At 48.7% G+C, this 13,936-nt stretch overlaps 1 long non-coding RNA gene across 1 annotated transcript; it reads right to left on the bottom strand.

Moving 5' to 3' along the window:
- Positions 1 to 3,129: 3,129 nt before the first annotated feature.
- Positions 3,130 to 5,333, bottom strand: LOC139803816 (uncharacterized). Its single transcript, XR_011729179.1, has 2 exons — positions 4,469 to 5,333; positions 3,130 to 4,319 (listed from the first exon to the last, which is right to left on the bottom strand). It is a non-coding gene; the product is annotated as an uncharacterized lncRNA (long non-coding RNA).
- Positions 5,334 to 13,936: the final 8,603 nt, after the last annotated feature.

Raw genomic sequence — 13,936 nt, forward strand, 5'->3', positions numbered from 1 at the left:
CCTCCTCATGGCCCAAGCCCCCTCCCCGTGGTCCCCAGAATCTTCCCCATGCCCCCCCTATACCTGAGCATCCCCTTTGCCACCCGGGGCATCTTCCCAGAATCCTGGGGCATCTTCCCAGCATCCCTGAGCCTTCCCTGGCAGCCTGAGCACCCTTCAGCATTCTCCTCACAACCCCAGCACCCTCCCCCCCTTTACAGCCCCCAGCACCCCCCCTTTACAGACCCCAGCACCCCCCTTTACAGCCCCCAGCACCTTCCCCTTTACAGCCCCCAGCACCCCCCTTTACAGCCCCCAGCACCCCCCTTTACAGCCCCCAGCACCTTCCCCTTTACAGCCCCCAGCACCCCCCTTTACAGCCCCCAGCACCCCCCCTTTACAGCCCCCAGCACCTTCCCCTTTACACCCCCAGCACCTTCCCCTTTACAGCCCCCAGCACCCCCCCTTTACACCCCCAGCACCTTCCCCTTTACAGCCCCCAGCACCCCCCCTTTACAGCTCCCAGCACCCCCCCTTTACAGCTCCCAGCACCCCCCTTTACAGCCCCCAGCACCCCCCCTTTACACCCCCAGCACCTTCCCCCCCTTTACAGCCCCCAGCACCTTCCCCTTTGCAGCCCCCAGCACCCCCCTTTGCAGCCCCCAGCACCCCCCCTTTACAGCCCCCAGCACCCCCCTTTACAGCCCCCAGCACCTTCCCCTTTACAGCCCCCAGCACCCCCCTTTACAGCCCCCAGCACCCCCCTTTACAGCCCCCAGCACCTTCCCCTTTACAGCCCCCAGCACCCCCCTTTACAGCCCCCAGCACCCCCCCTTTACAGCCCCCAGCACCCTCCCCCCCTTTACAGCCCCCAGCACCCCCCTTTACAGCCCCCAGCACCCCCCCTTTACAGCCCCCAGCACCCTCCCCCCCTTTACAGCCCCCAGCACCTTCCCCTTTACAGCCCCCAGCACCCCCTTTACAGCCCCCAGCACCCCCCCTTTACAGCCCCCAGCACCTTCCCCTTTGCAGCCCCCAGCACCCCCCTTTGCAGCCCCCAGCACCCCCCATTACACCCCCAGCACCCCCCCTTTACAGCCCCCAGCACCCCCTCTGCTTGGCCTGGGGGTGTCTGCACCTCCCAGCAGGGGACAGGCCCGGGCTGGGTGCTGGGTGGGTGCAGGTTCTGCTCCTCCAGGCTAAGGAACCCCCTCCTCCTGCAGTCCCTCAGCCAGGCAGGGGCCAGAGGGAGCTGGGGGGGGAAGGTGAGAAGGAGAAAATGTTGGGGAGGTGTGAGGTGGTCAGAGCAGCTTCACCTTTTTCCTCTTCTGGGAAAGCTGGGAGAGGAGGAAACTCCCAGCTGGTGACAACCCCAGCTCCTCTGCCAACAGCCTCACCACAGCCCAGCTCCTGGGCAGCAGCCAGCCTGCTGTCAGGATGGAGCCAGGCTCCAGCTCCCCAGGAGCAGCTCACTGATGGCCAGGGGAGGATTTTTATTTTATTTTATTTTTTTTTGTCCCTCTTTGAGTGCTCTGGACACACTGCAGAGCTTCCCTGCTCTCCTGCCATCCCAGAGCCAGGGAGGAATGGAACTGGGACAGCACATGGCTGGGCACATCACAGCACTCCCTGCTCACCATGGGTTTAATTCCCTCTGTAAAAAGCTGTTGTGAGTCTTGCTCCTCCCAAGAGCTCTGAAAGACCCAACTCTCACCCTGGCCAAGGCAGCACCTCCATCCTCCAAGGCAGCATCTCCATCCTCCAAGGCAGCATCTTCATCCTCCAAGGCAGAAGCTCCATCCTCCAAGGCAGAAGCTCCATCCTCCAGGAGAGCTGGAGGAAAAAAAAAAAAAAACAAAACAAAGCCTGGAGAAAAAAAACACCAACAACTCCCAACCAAACCATCAGCTTTTGCAGCAGCAACGTGGGCTCAACCTTCCTGTCAAAGACTGGGAGATTTTCTCATTCCTGGAGATCTGCCTTCAAGTGCCTTTCACATGGATTTTTGGCAGGACTTGAGTAACTTGTCAGGTTGATAAACTCCCCAGGAACTGAGCTGAACTCTTTCCTCCCAGAGCATGGGATGATCCCTGCTGCCCACAGCCCGCCAGGCACCGGGTCCCTCAGCCTGACCCAGGATCTGGAGCAGAGTTTCCTCTCCCAAGTATTTTAAAATATCTTTCCACAGAATCAGCTGACCAGCTGTCTTCTATTTATATTTTAAGTCCCTAAAACACAGGGCCAGGATTCCTGCTCCCCACAAACACCACAGAGTGTCAGTGGACACATCACTGCCCCAAGGGGAACCTTGTGCCAGGAACTCCCCCAGAGAAACAAAATCCTGGGTTTTGGTTGATAAAAAGCTTTGGGGAAAATCCTGGCTCTTAGGGAAGTTTCCTACAGGCTCCCAGATTTCAGCCTTTTGGGCCACTTTCTGCAACCTGCAGAATCACAGAATGTTCAGGTTGAGAGAGACCCCAAGACTGGGTTCACCTGAGCAGAGTCCAAGTGCTCTGAAGCCCCTTGGAGACCCCACATTTTCACTTCATAACCACAATTACTGACTCCAACATCACCTTTACCAACTACACTGAGCTGAGACTTTGCCTGGATGATCCCTTGGTGATGTTATTCCAGGTGTGCTGAGGGGAAGGATGATGGGATTTAAGCCCAGGGCTCTGCTGCCAGCAGGATTTTTCTTTTGGAAGAAAATGAATCTTTTTGTAACTCTGCTGTGGGTAGGATCCTGCCTCCCATTTGCTAAGGAGGTGGCTGCAGCTGCTGCTGCTGCTCCTCATCCCACTGGATGCTCAAGCTTCCAGGGATCTGTGTCCCTCTTCCAGCCATCACCACGCTTCTCAGGTGAGGCACCAGAGCATAAATGAGGGTTTCAGGCTGAAAAACGCTGAAAAACCTGAAAAATGACCATGTTTGGGGGCTGAGGGGTGAGCAGCAGGAGGCACCCCACCCTAAAGCCCTGCACTAAACCCAGCAGAGCTCTCTGACTCCCTCCCTCCCCCCTGTTGTGCTCTCACCTCCCACCACACACATTACAGCTCCCCTTCAGGATCTGTGGCTTTGGAGAATGATCTAAATGAATTTGATGTCCCAGAGAGAGGCACTTGGGGTTTAATGATAGCATTTTCCACCTTTTTATAATAATGACTCTGGTGTTTATTGGAAGGTGAGCAGCTCAGCAGAGCAGGAAAACAAAGCAATTGCAGAGGACAGCCCTGTGATGGGGACTCTGGGTCCTTAATGCCCCCTCAATAGGTGACACTTTTTGGCCATTTGGTCTCTCCCTGTGGGAGGATGAGAGGTTGGAGGCAAAATTATTTTGGATGAGGAGCTTCAGGCAGCTCCTCCTCCTCCTCCAGCCCTCTGCCAGCTCCCACCACCTCTTTTTGTGGCCATCATCTTGGTGGGAAACTGAGGTTGGAGACACCAAAGACCTGACAAAAAAACCTGAAGGTCTGGCCCCGAAATGGAGCCTCCTGCCCCAAGCTTCACCTCAAAATTCTGCCTGGCTCTGCCCTCCCACACAGGGCAGGGGTTTGCCTGGGAGAGGTGGGCACAAAGCAGCCCAAAAGAGGCATCAAAAATGCTGAAAGAGGTAAAATGTGAGGCTGCAGCAGGGAGGAGCCCTCCTGCCCACCCCCTGCCAGGCAGCACCTTGCTCCCCCTGAGCCTGTGCAGAGGGTGCAGCAACAAGAGGGTTGTTGTGATTCCTGCTCCTCCCAAGAGTCCTGAAAGGCCCAACTCTCACCCTGAAGGCAGAAACAGGAGGGGTTCAGAATCCCAGACAAGGTTTGAGGTGCTGCAGGTCCCACCTGAGAGGTGCAGGTGAGAAATTCCCTGCTGCACACCCACCTCATCACAGGGGGCTGAGGTTGGGAGGGACTTCAGGGATCATCTCCTCCAACACCTCTCATCCAGCCCAGGCTGCTCCAAGCCCATCCAAACTGGCCCTGAACACCCCCAGGGAGGGAGCAGCCACAGCTTCTCTGGGCAATCTGTGCCTGAGGCTCAGCCTCCTCCTGAAGAACTTCTTCCTCAGATCCAGGCTGAACCTCTTCTCCTGCAGTTTCCATCCATTTCCCCTTCTCCCATCACAGGACCCTGATGCAAAGTCCCTCTGCAGCCTTCCTGGAGGTTCCTTCAGGGACTGGAAGGCAGCTCTGAGGTCCCCCTGGAGTTTTCCCCCTGTGCCAGAAGGAAGGGATGAGCCTGGATGAGGCACTTGGTGAGCAGGACCCTGAGGTTTGGTCCCTCAGGGAGAGCAGTGAGAGCACCCCGGGAATAACAACTTTTCCCATTTTTCTTGCACTTAGGAGTGTGTCCTTGGGTAATAAATTCAGATTACTGAGCCATTCCTTTCACCAGTGATTCACAACATGCTGATGAAATGCTATTTCTTTGTTCCTCTGCACTAGAGGAGCTGCAGCTGATACAAACAAATTACAGTTTCAAACTGTGAGGCAAGACTCACCTTGACTCCAGGCTGAAGCTGCTGCACATCTTGGAGGCTCTGAAGAGAAAAGGGAAACATTAAGTGGTGTTCCCTAATGCCCCTTCTAGTTAAACTGCACTAAAGTAATTCTTTTACTCCTAAGAAGCACCTAATTCCTCACTATTTTGGGGCTTCTGTACTATTTTAAGAGATTTTTTTTTTATTTTTTTCCAGGGTCCAGTCACGTGGAAGTTAAACAGCAAGCAGCCAGGTCTCCAAAGGATAATAAACTATCTCAAATTACTTTGCTAATGGAACAAAGAGTACTGTAAATGTCACACACCATCCAACAAGAGCAGGAGAAACCTTTACATGAAACAATGGATCCATTAGCACTAAGTTTAAAAAAAAAAAAAAAAAACAAAACAGAACACAACAACAAAACCAGACCACAGGCTGGTGAGACTTTTGCAGAGTTCTGTGGAGCTCCAAGACAAATGAACCTTGTTTGCTCACTGGAATTCTTCAGCTGAGCTCCCCAAGTGAGCTCACTGCTCACCCAGACTCTTGGGGCATGGATTATTTAGGATCTCAAAGCCTTTTAGGGACACCAGTGAAGCCCCATCACTGCTGTGATGAACCCCACTGAGCCAGAGGAGTTATTTCTGCTTAAAGCTGAGGTAGCAGAATTACTGCCAAACAGAATCACCAAAACTGACCCAAAACACAGCCCCAGGTCCTCTGAGCAACCCAAAATCCCCCCAGAGGTGTTTACTGAAGCTCAAGGGATGGGTATGACCACGGGGGAGGGGTGTGATGGGATCCATCAGCTCCAGAACCTGACTCTGATGGTTCTGCTTGGCTGGAAGGATGAACTCTCCCACCCCCCACATCTCCTGCCCACCCCTCCTGGTGTTTTGCCCCTTTTGCCCCTGCCAGCTGCAGGTGGCACCTCAGGAGCTGAAGCAAAATCCCCAGGAGGTGGCTGGGAGGTGACATGAACCCACCAAAGAATCAGGATGACAAAATGATGAGGCACGAGGGGCCTTAGGAATGGCCTTGGAAAAGTGAGGGAGCAGCAAAGGCAAAAATCTGAAATGCAGGGAAAAGAGGAGGAGGGAGAAGGTTCTCAGCAAGGTTCTCAGCCCCCTCCAGCTCATGATTCAGAGTTTCTCCTGGAAGGAGAAACCTGTTTCCAGGAACAGAGAGGAGCTGGCAGCCAGGTGTGTGAGGGGCAGTGTGTGTTTATTTAGCTCTGCTGGGGGGTTTCCTGTAAGGAGCAGGAGCTGTGAGATGAATCCTTGCTTTGGCAGAGATCTCACCAAATCCCACCCCACCCCGAAGTGCTCTCCTTTTTTTCTTGAGATTTCATTAGGTTTAGGTTTTATCTACCTCAGCACCCTCAAATTAAAGAATTTATTCCTCATGTCCAACCTAAATCTCTGGTCTTCAAGTTCTAAACCATTTCCCCTCGTCCTCTCACTACACACCTGGGTAAAAAGCCCAACCCCAGCTTTCTTGGAGGCAAATAAAAATAACACAATAAAAATACAAACGAAAAAAAAAAAAAAGAAAATGCAGTTTGTTTTTTGAAAAGCACACCCTGAGTCCCGGGGGGTTTGCAGGGGGGGCCGGGATGGATTAAGCACGGTTGGGGTTTGGATCCCAGAATCACCCGGGCTGGAAAGGACCCCTGAGATCATCCAGTCCGACCCAGGATACTCCCGAGGTTCCCAAACCCAGTTCTGCTCCGGGTCCAAAACCCGGGTGAGGAGCAGCGAGGGAGCTGCAGCCTCTGCTCGTTGACGTGAGCTCCGGTAATGGGGTTTGAAACCCGAGCTCCCTCCCTGCAGGGTCCTCCCCCTCTTCTGGGAACCGGGACTCCTCCCCCAGAGCCCTCATCCTGCTCCTTCCCCCCGTGGTTCCGCCCAATTCCCAGCCAGGTACCGTGTTTTCTGGGAGCTGCTCCATCCCCAGCCTCCTTCAGACATCCAGGATCCTCCCCCTCTTTAAGGACTTTGCAGAAAGGTTTGGATCACCAAATTACCTTTTTTTTTTTGTTTGTTTGTTTGGTTGTTTTTCATCTCCTCACAAATAAAAGATCTGGAAGGAAAACTCCCTCGTTGTGCATCAAGTGATGAACCCAAGGGTTGTGGGGGTTGGTGCCTCTCAACGCTGAGCTTTTAAATAGAAGACAAAACCAACATGTTTTGGTTAAAAGTAAAAAAGGTGAACGCTTAAGTGTAATTAATCCCAGACTGGGGTGTTTCCTGCCTGCGGGGAAATGGCAGAGTGGCTCCCGATGAGCCCCTCAGGCAGAGCTCTTGGTGCGTTTGATCCTCTCGGGGTGAAATCCCAAACCCTGCCCAGTCTGAAATGGCACCAACTGGTTTGACTGGAGCTGGTGACACAGCGGGAGGGAGGGCTCAGGATGTGCCTGGGACAAACAAAGCTGCTCTTACACCACCCAAAAACTCTGTTTTTCACCTCCAGACACAAGAACTCCAAAGCCTCTGGATGGTCAGGGCTCCAAATTCCAAATGAGGTACCTGGGGTGAACCCACAGCTCCTGGGAATCATTAAAAATAAAAATCCCCCCTGGGAAAAGCCTCACTTTTAACTAAAACTTTGTCAAATGGCAGCAAATTTCACTGCTGCACAGCCAGCCCGGGCTGTGAAGATGAATTTCACCTTGGGCACAGGCTTTTTGCTCCCTGCTCTGGCAATATTCTGCTGCTGGATGATAAATATTTCATCTGGTGCTCTTCAGAGTAAAATGGATTTGTTGTGCTCAGCTGCAGAGTTATCAATTACCCAAAAGCTGATTTATTGCTGGTTTAAATCACTCAAAAAGCCTCTTTTATTTTTTTTTTTTTTTTTCCCCTCCTTCTGGTGATTTTTAGCAAGTAAACATGGCTCAATCAGCTCTCCCCTGCATGGATTTTAACCCTTTTTTTATCTCAGGGAAAAAACCTTTTCCCTCTGCCAGGGCTCAAAACACCAGGGATGTTTCTGGGCTGGTGAATTATAAATGATCAGAATTCTTGAGGTTTGGGGCTCAGCACTGGGATCTGCAGCCACCAGAGCAGCAACAAGAGCAGCAAGGAATGATTCAAACTGCTGAGAGAGCCCTCTGGGGATCAGAAATGTGGGAATCAGAAATGTGGGAATCAGAAATGTGGGATTGATATTTGTAATAATTGGGTTGATATTTATAATGATGTAAAAATATAAAGATATGATGGTGATATATACGTTTACAATATACATATTTATAATTATATGTCATATGGGATTATAATAAAATATAAATATATATTTAGATAAATGCACATTTATCTAAATATACATTCATATTTTATTATATCATTTTATACTTATTAATATTTCATAATATATAATAATTTTATAATATTTTATATTTTATATTTTTATATTCATATATTATATAATAAAATATTATATATAAATCAGAAAAATATTTTATTTATATTATATATATTAAATATAAATTTAAATATATATTTATATATACTATATATAATAAAATATTATATATAAATATACATATTTATAATATATATAATAAAATATTATATATAAATATATATAAATATATATTTATAATATATATTATATATAATAATATATTATTTTAATTATATATATAAATATATATAAATATGTATTTATATTTATATATAAATACATATATAATATATATAAAAAACATGAAATATTTTTCTGATTTATTGCTGATTTATTGCTGGTTTAAACTGCAGGATGCTGGGAAGCTGAGAAGGGGTTTTAGGGAAGAATTTGGAACATTGGCTTCTTTCTGTTGGGCTCCTGGGAGGTGAGGACAGGGAGGAAGCAGGGGTGACCTGTGAGGTGACACTGAGATGTCCCTGGGTGCTTGTTTTGGGGCATTTTCCACCTGTCTGGGGTCATGGAGGCAGAGGATGAGCTGGGCTGGGAGCTCTGAAGGCTCCTGGTCCAACCCCCAGGGCCAGAGAGCCCCTGGGGAGCAGGGGGAGCATCCCCCCCCCTGCCCTACAGAGCTCCCCAATAACACCAGAGCCAGGAGACCCCAAACACAGGCAGGGAGGGAGTGAGGGCTCTGGGAACCCTCCTGTGTCCTCTGGGTTCTCTGGCTGGAAACTGAGGAGGGGCTGAGACTGAGGAACTGCCTGGTCTGAGCTCCTGATGCTGCATGGGGAAGCCCTCAGGGACCTCCCCCTGCAGGGGCTGAGAATAATATATTTTAGAATAGAATAGTATAAATATAATATAATAAATATACAATTTTATAAATAATATATCTATATATAATATGTAAATATGACATAAAAATTATTATATCATTATATAATTATATTATAATATTTTATATTGTTATATTTATATTATTACATTTTTATATAGCATATTTCCTATTGTTACATTATTATATTACATTATTATATTAATATTTTATATTAACAATATACTCTATATAAATATTTTGGTAGAAAAATATTTTATATGCATTTTATATATTATATATAAATATATATTTATATTTTATTATATATTATATATTATATATCATATATCATATATGTTATATATCATATATCATATATCATATATTATATATTATATATTATATATTATATATTATATATCATATGTTATATGTTATATGTTATATATTATTATATATTATATATTATTATATTTTATGTTGTTATATTTATATTATTACATTTTTATAGCATATTTTTTATTGTTATATTTCATTATTATATTAATATTTTATACTAACAATATAGTCACTCTGTGTAAATATTTTGTTAGAAAAATAATTTATACTTATTTTATATATTATATATAAATACATATTTGTATTTTATTATATATTATTATATATTATCATATTTTATGTTGTTATATTTTTATATAGCATATTTTCTATTATTACACCATTATATTACATTATTACATTATTATATTAATATTTTATACTAACAATATACTCACTCTATGTAAATATTTTGTTAGAAAAATAATTTATACTTATTTTATATATTATATATAAATATATATTTGTATTTTATTATATATTATTACATATTATATATTATTATATTATATATTGTTATATTATATATTATTATATTATATATTATTATATTATATATTATATATTATATATTATATATTATATATTATATATTATATATTATATATTATATATTATTATATTACATATTATATTATATATTAATGTATTATATATTATTATATTTTATGTTGTTATATTTTTATATAGCATATTTTCAATTGTTACATCATTATATCACATTATTACATCATTAATATTTTATACTAACAATATACTCACTCTATATAAATATTTTGTTGGAAAAATATCTTCTATTCATTTTATATATTATATATAAAAATATATTTATATTTTATTATACATTATCACATCTAATACCTAATTATATTACAAATACTACATTATAAACGCACACATCACCACCTCACCCCTCCCTTTCTATTTTCACATTATCACAAACACCCCCCCACGAACAGTCCCCAGCTCAGCTGCAGAACACCCAGAAACATTTCCCTTCCCCAACACGGGTGGGAACCCCCCACTCCCCTTCCCCCCGTGACCCCAACCCACTCCCCACCCTCAGCCTCCAGCCCTGCCGGTCCCGGTTCCACCAGCCCGTGGGTTTTGTGCCCCCGAACCCCGCAGCTCCTCCCCCGCGGGCTCCGTCCCCTCCTGCGCTGGGCGGTTGATGTCACCTCTTTGTCACCCGAGACCGTGGGTGGGGGGGAACCTGCGTAATTCCACAGCCGAGTGACACTCGAGCCAGCCCATTACAGGCAGCAGCCTCCAGCTCATTCCCTGCTAATTGCTCTCCTTAATTGGCTGATCCACTTCTGGACAAACACCCCCCCCCCAAAAAAAAAAAAACAAAAAACAAAAAAACCCACATAAAAAGGACACAAAACCCCGGTGATTTTCAGCAGGATCATTAATCCCGGCGGGGGGGGAGGGGGAGAGGAACATTTCCTGAAGTAATTACAGCCCCCACCCTCAGCCGTTCCTAATTACTGAGCCCCACTTTAACCTTGATTAAAGCAAGGCAGATATTACCTGCTCCGCTTCTGGAGTGGGAGAAAATGGGTCTCTCCAGGAGAAAGTTAAAACAGTCCCTGCGGTGAGGACCCACAGGGGGAAAATATTTCATTTATCTGCTCTCCAAAATACTCATCAGGCCTCTTGCTTTGCCAGTTCTGCTGCCCTGATGGAGTTAAATGGTGCTGTTTTAATGAAAAGGATCATTTTTTGCCCTGAAAGGATCATTATTTTTTTGTCTCAAAGAATTAAGGAAGAGCAGCTCTGAACTCACACGGGAAGGGATTTGGTGGAGACAACCTGAATGCTGCTGGTCCCACCTTCCATGAAACACAGCAGGAGATCCCAGGAATTCCCAGATTTTCATGGGGGATTTCAGGTGGTTTTGTCTCCATTTCTCTTCCTAGAAGTTTTATTTTGTATTTATTTTGTTTATTTTGTATTATTTTTATTTTGTATTATTTTTTAATTATTTTATAATTATTATTTATTTTTTATTATTTGTATTATTTTTATTTTGTATTATTTCTGTATTATTTTTATTCTGTATTTTTCAGAGTGCCAGGGAGGGACCCGAGGACTGATCTTACAATAAGATAAATATAATATATTTAATCATTCCAAATCATTCCCTGCCCATGAGCTGACTCCAGCTCTGCGGGTCAGGAGGGTGGGGACACAAAAAAGGGGCCATTTAGTCACTTGTGGGACTGCCCGGAGGGGAGGGGACTGGCAGGGATGTTTGCTGAAGTGACACGGTGCTCACCTGGTGACACGGGTGACGTGGCAGGACACAGGAACACCTCCTGCCAGGGTTCTGGGGATGGGTTGGGTCTGGAAGCAGAACTTGGGTGTGGCAGAGGGATCCACTCTTGAGTTTTCGCACCTTCCCACGGCGGGGATTCGGGAGGAAAGAAAGAAAAGTTTGGAAAACTCTCCTTGCTCCTCCGTCCTGCTTTTTTTTTTTTTTTTTTTTTTCTTTTTTTTTCCAGCTGCTTCCCACGGAAATGGCTCCCGGGCCCGCGTCCTCCGCGCTCCTGGAGCACCCTCTCCTGTCTGAGCAGCTGCAATTCCCAAAGCTCATCCCACAGCTCTGTCCCATCCCATCCCACCCCCTCCCATCCCGTCTTGTCCCATCCCACCCCATCCACCCCATCCCCTCCCCTCCCACCCCCTCTCCTCCCCTCCCATCCCATCCCAACCCATCCCCTCCCCTCCGACTCCACCCATCCCATCCATCCCATCCCATCCCATCCCATCCCGTCCCATCCCGTCCCATCCTGTTCTGTCCCATCCCATCCTGTTCTGTCCCGTCCCATCCCATCCCATCCCATCCCGTCCCGTCCCATCCCATCCCATCCCATCCCGTCCTGTCCATCCCGGCCCATCCTGTTCTGTTCTGTCCCATCCCATCCCGTCCCATCCCGTTCTGTTCTGTCCTATCCCATCCCATCCCCTCCCCTCCCCTCCCATCCCCTCCCCTCCCATCCCCTCCCATCCCATCCCGTCCCATCCCATCCCGTCCCATCCCGTCCCGTCCCATCCCATCCCATCCCGTCCCGTCCCATCCCATCCCCTCCCCTCCCATCCCATCCCGTCCCGTCCCATCCCATCCCATCCCGTCCCATCCCGTCCCATCCCGTCCCATCCCGTCCCATCCCGTCCCATCCCGTCCCATCCCATCCCGTCCCATCCCGTCCCGTCCCATCCCATCCCCTCCCATCCCGTCCCATCCCGTCCCATCCCGTCCCATCCCGTCCCATCCCGTCCCATCCCGTCCCATCCCATCCCATCCCGTCCCATCCCGTCCCATCCCATCCCGTCCCGTCCCATCCCCTCCCATCCCGTCCCATCCCGTCCCATCCCGTCCCATCCCGTCCCGTCCCGTCCCATCCCATCCCATCCCGTCCCGTCCCATCCCATCCCCTCCCGTCCCGTCCCATCCCGTCCCATCCCGTCCCGTCCCGTCCCGTCCCATCCCATCCCATCCCATCCCATCCCATCCCATCCCATCCCATCCCCTCCCATCCCGTCCCATCCCGTCCCGTCCCGTCCCGTCCCGTCCCGTCCCGTCCCGTCCCATCCCATCCCATCCCATCCCATCCCATCCCGTCCCATCCCGTCCCATCCCGTCCCATCCCGTCCCATCCCGTCCCATCCCCTCCCCTCCCATCCCATCCCCTCCCATCCCATCCCCTCCCATCCCGTCCCATCCCATCCCATCCCGTCCCATCCCATCCCCTCCGCTGTCTCCGAAAGCCCCGGGGGCACTCAGGGTCCCCCCTGGGATTCCCCTCCCCCCCCGGTGCTCTGCAAGGATGCACCCAAAGCCCATTTCTGGGATTCTTTCCCACTCTCCACTGATTTCTTTAATTTTCTTCCCCCCTCCAATCACACAGGGTTTCCACACCCTCCCAGCGCTCTGCCTCCTAAAACCAACCCAAGGGGCAGCCCGGGAGGAGCTGCCCGGGACAAAAAAACCCAGCAAACACCATTCCACCAGCTCTGCTGCTGGCAGGTCCCCCAGGACACCCCCAGGACACCCCCACACCCCCTTTAGCACCTCAGCCCCTTTCCCAGGGCAGAGCCCGGGAATGAGCCCGGCTGCCCGCGGCTCCTCACAGCCTGGAGCAGGGGGCAAGGTCACAGAATCCTGGAATGGGCTGGGTTGGAAGGGAGCTCAGAGCTCATCAAGTCCAACCCTTGCTCCACTCCCCCCGTGGTTCCCAGCCCATGGCACTGAGTGCCACATCCAGGCTCTTTGGAAATATCTCCAGGGATGGAGAATCCACCCCTTCCCTGGGCAGCCCATCCCAATGCCTCAGCACCCTCTCTGCAAAGAATTCCTTCCTAATATCCAACCTAAACCTCCCCTGGCAGAGCTGAAGCTCTGCCAGGGGAGGTTTAGGTTGGATATTAGGAAAAAATTCTGAAGCCCATGGCCTCTTGTCTTGCTGAGAGTTGCCTGGGAAAAGAGCCCAACCCCCCCCTGGCTCCAACCTCCTTTCAGGGAGTTGGAGAGAGTGATGAGGTCTCCCCTGAGCCTCCTCTTCTCCAGCCTCAACACCCCCAGCTCCCTCAGCCCTTCCTCACAGGACTTGTGCTGGATCCCTTCACAGCCTCCTTGCTCTTCTCTGGACCTGCTCCAGCACCTCAATCTCCTTCCTGAGCTGAGGGGCCCAGAACTGGACCCAGGACTCAAGCTGTGGCCTCCCCAGGGCTGAGCACAGGGGCAGAATCCCTTCCCTGGACCTGCTGGCCACGCTGTTCCTGAGCCAGCCCAGGATGCCATTGGCCTTCTTGGCTACCTGGGCTATCGGGGGCTCTGCGGGGTTGGAGCAGGGCCCGGGGATCCCCTCGTCCTCCCC

Source organism: Heliangelus exortis, chromosome 17 (assembly GCF_036169615.1).
Source record: "Heliangelus exortis chromosome 17, bHelExo1.hap1, whole genome shotgun sequence".
NCBI classification, from domain to species: domain Eukaryota; kingdom Metazoa; phylum Chordata; class Aves; order Apodiformes; family Trochilidae; genus Heliangelus; species Heliangelus exortis.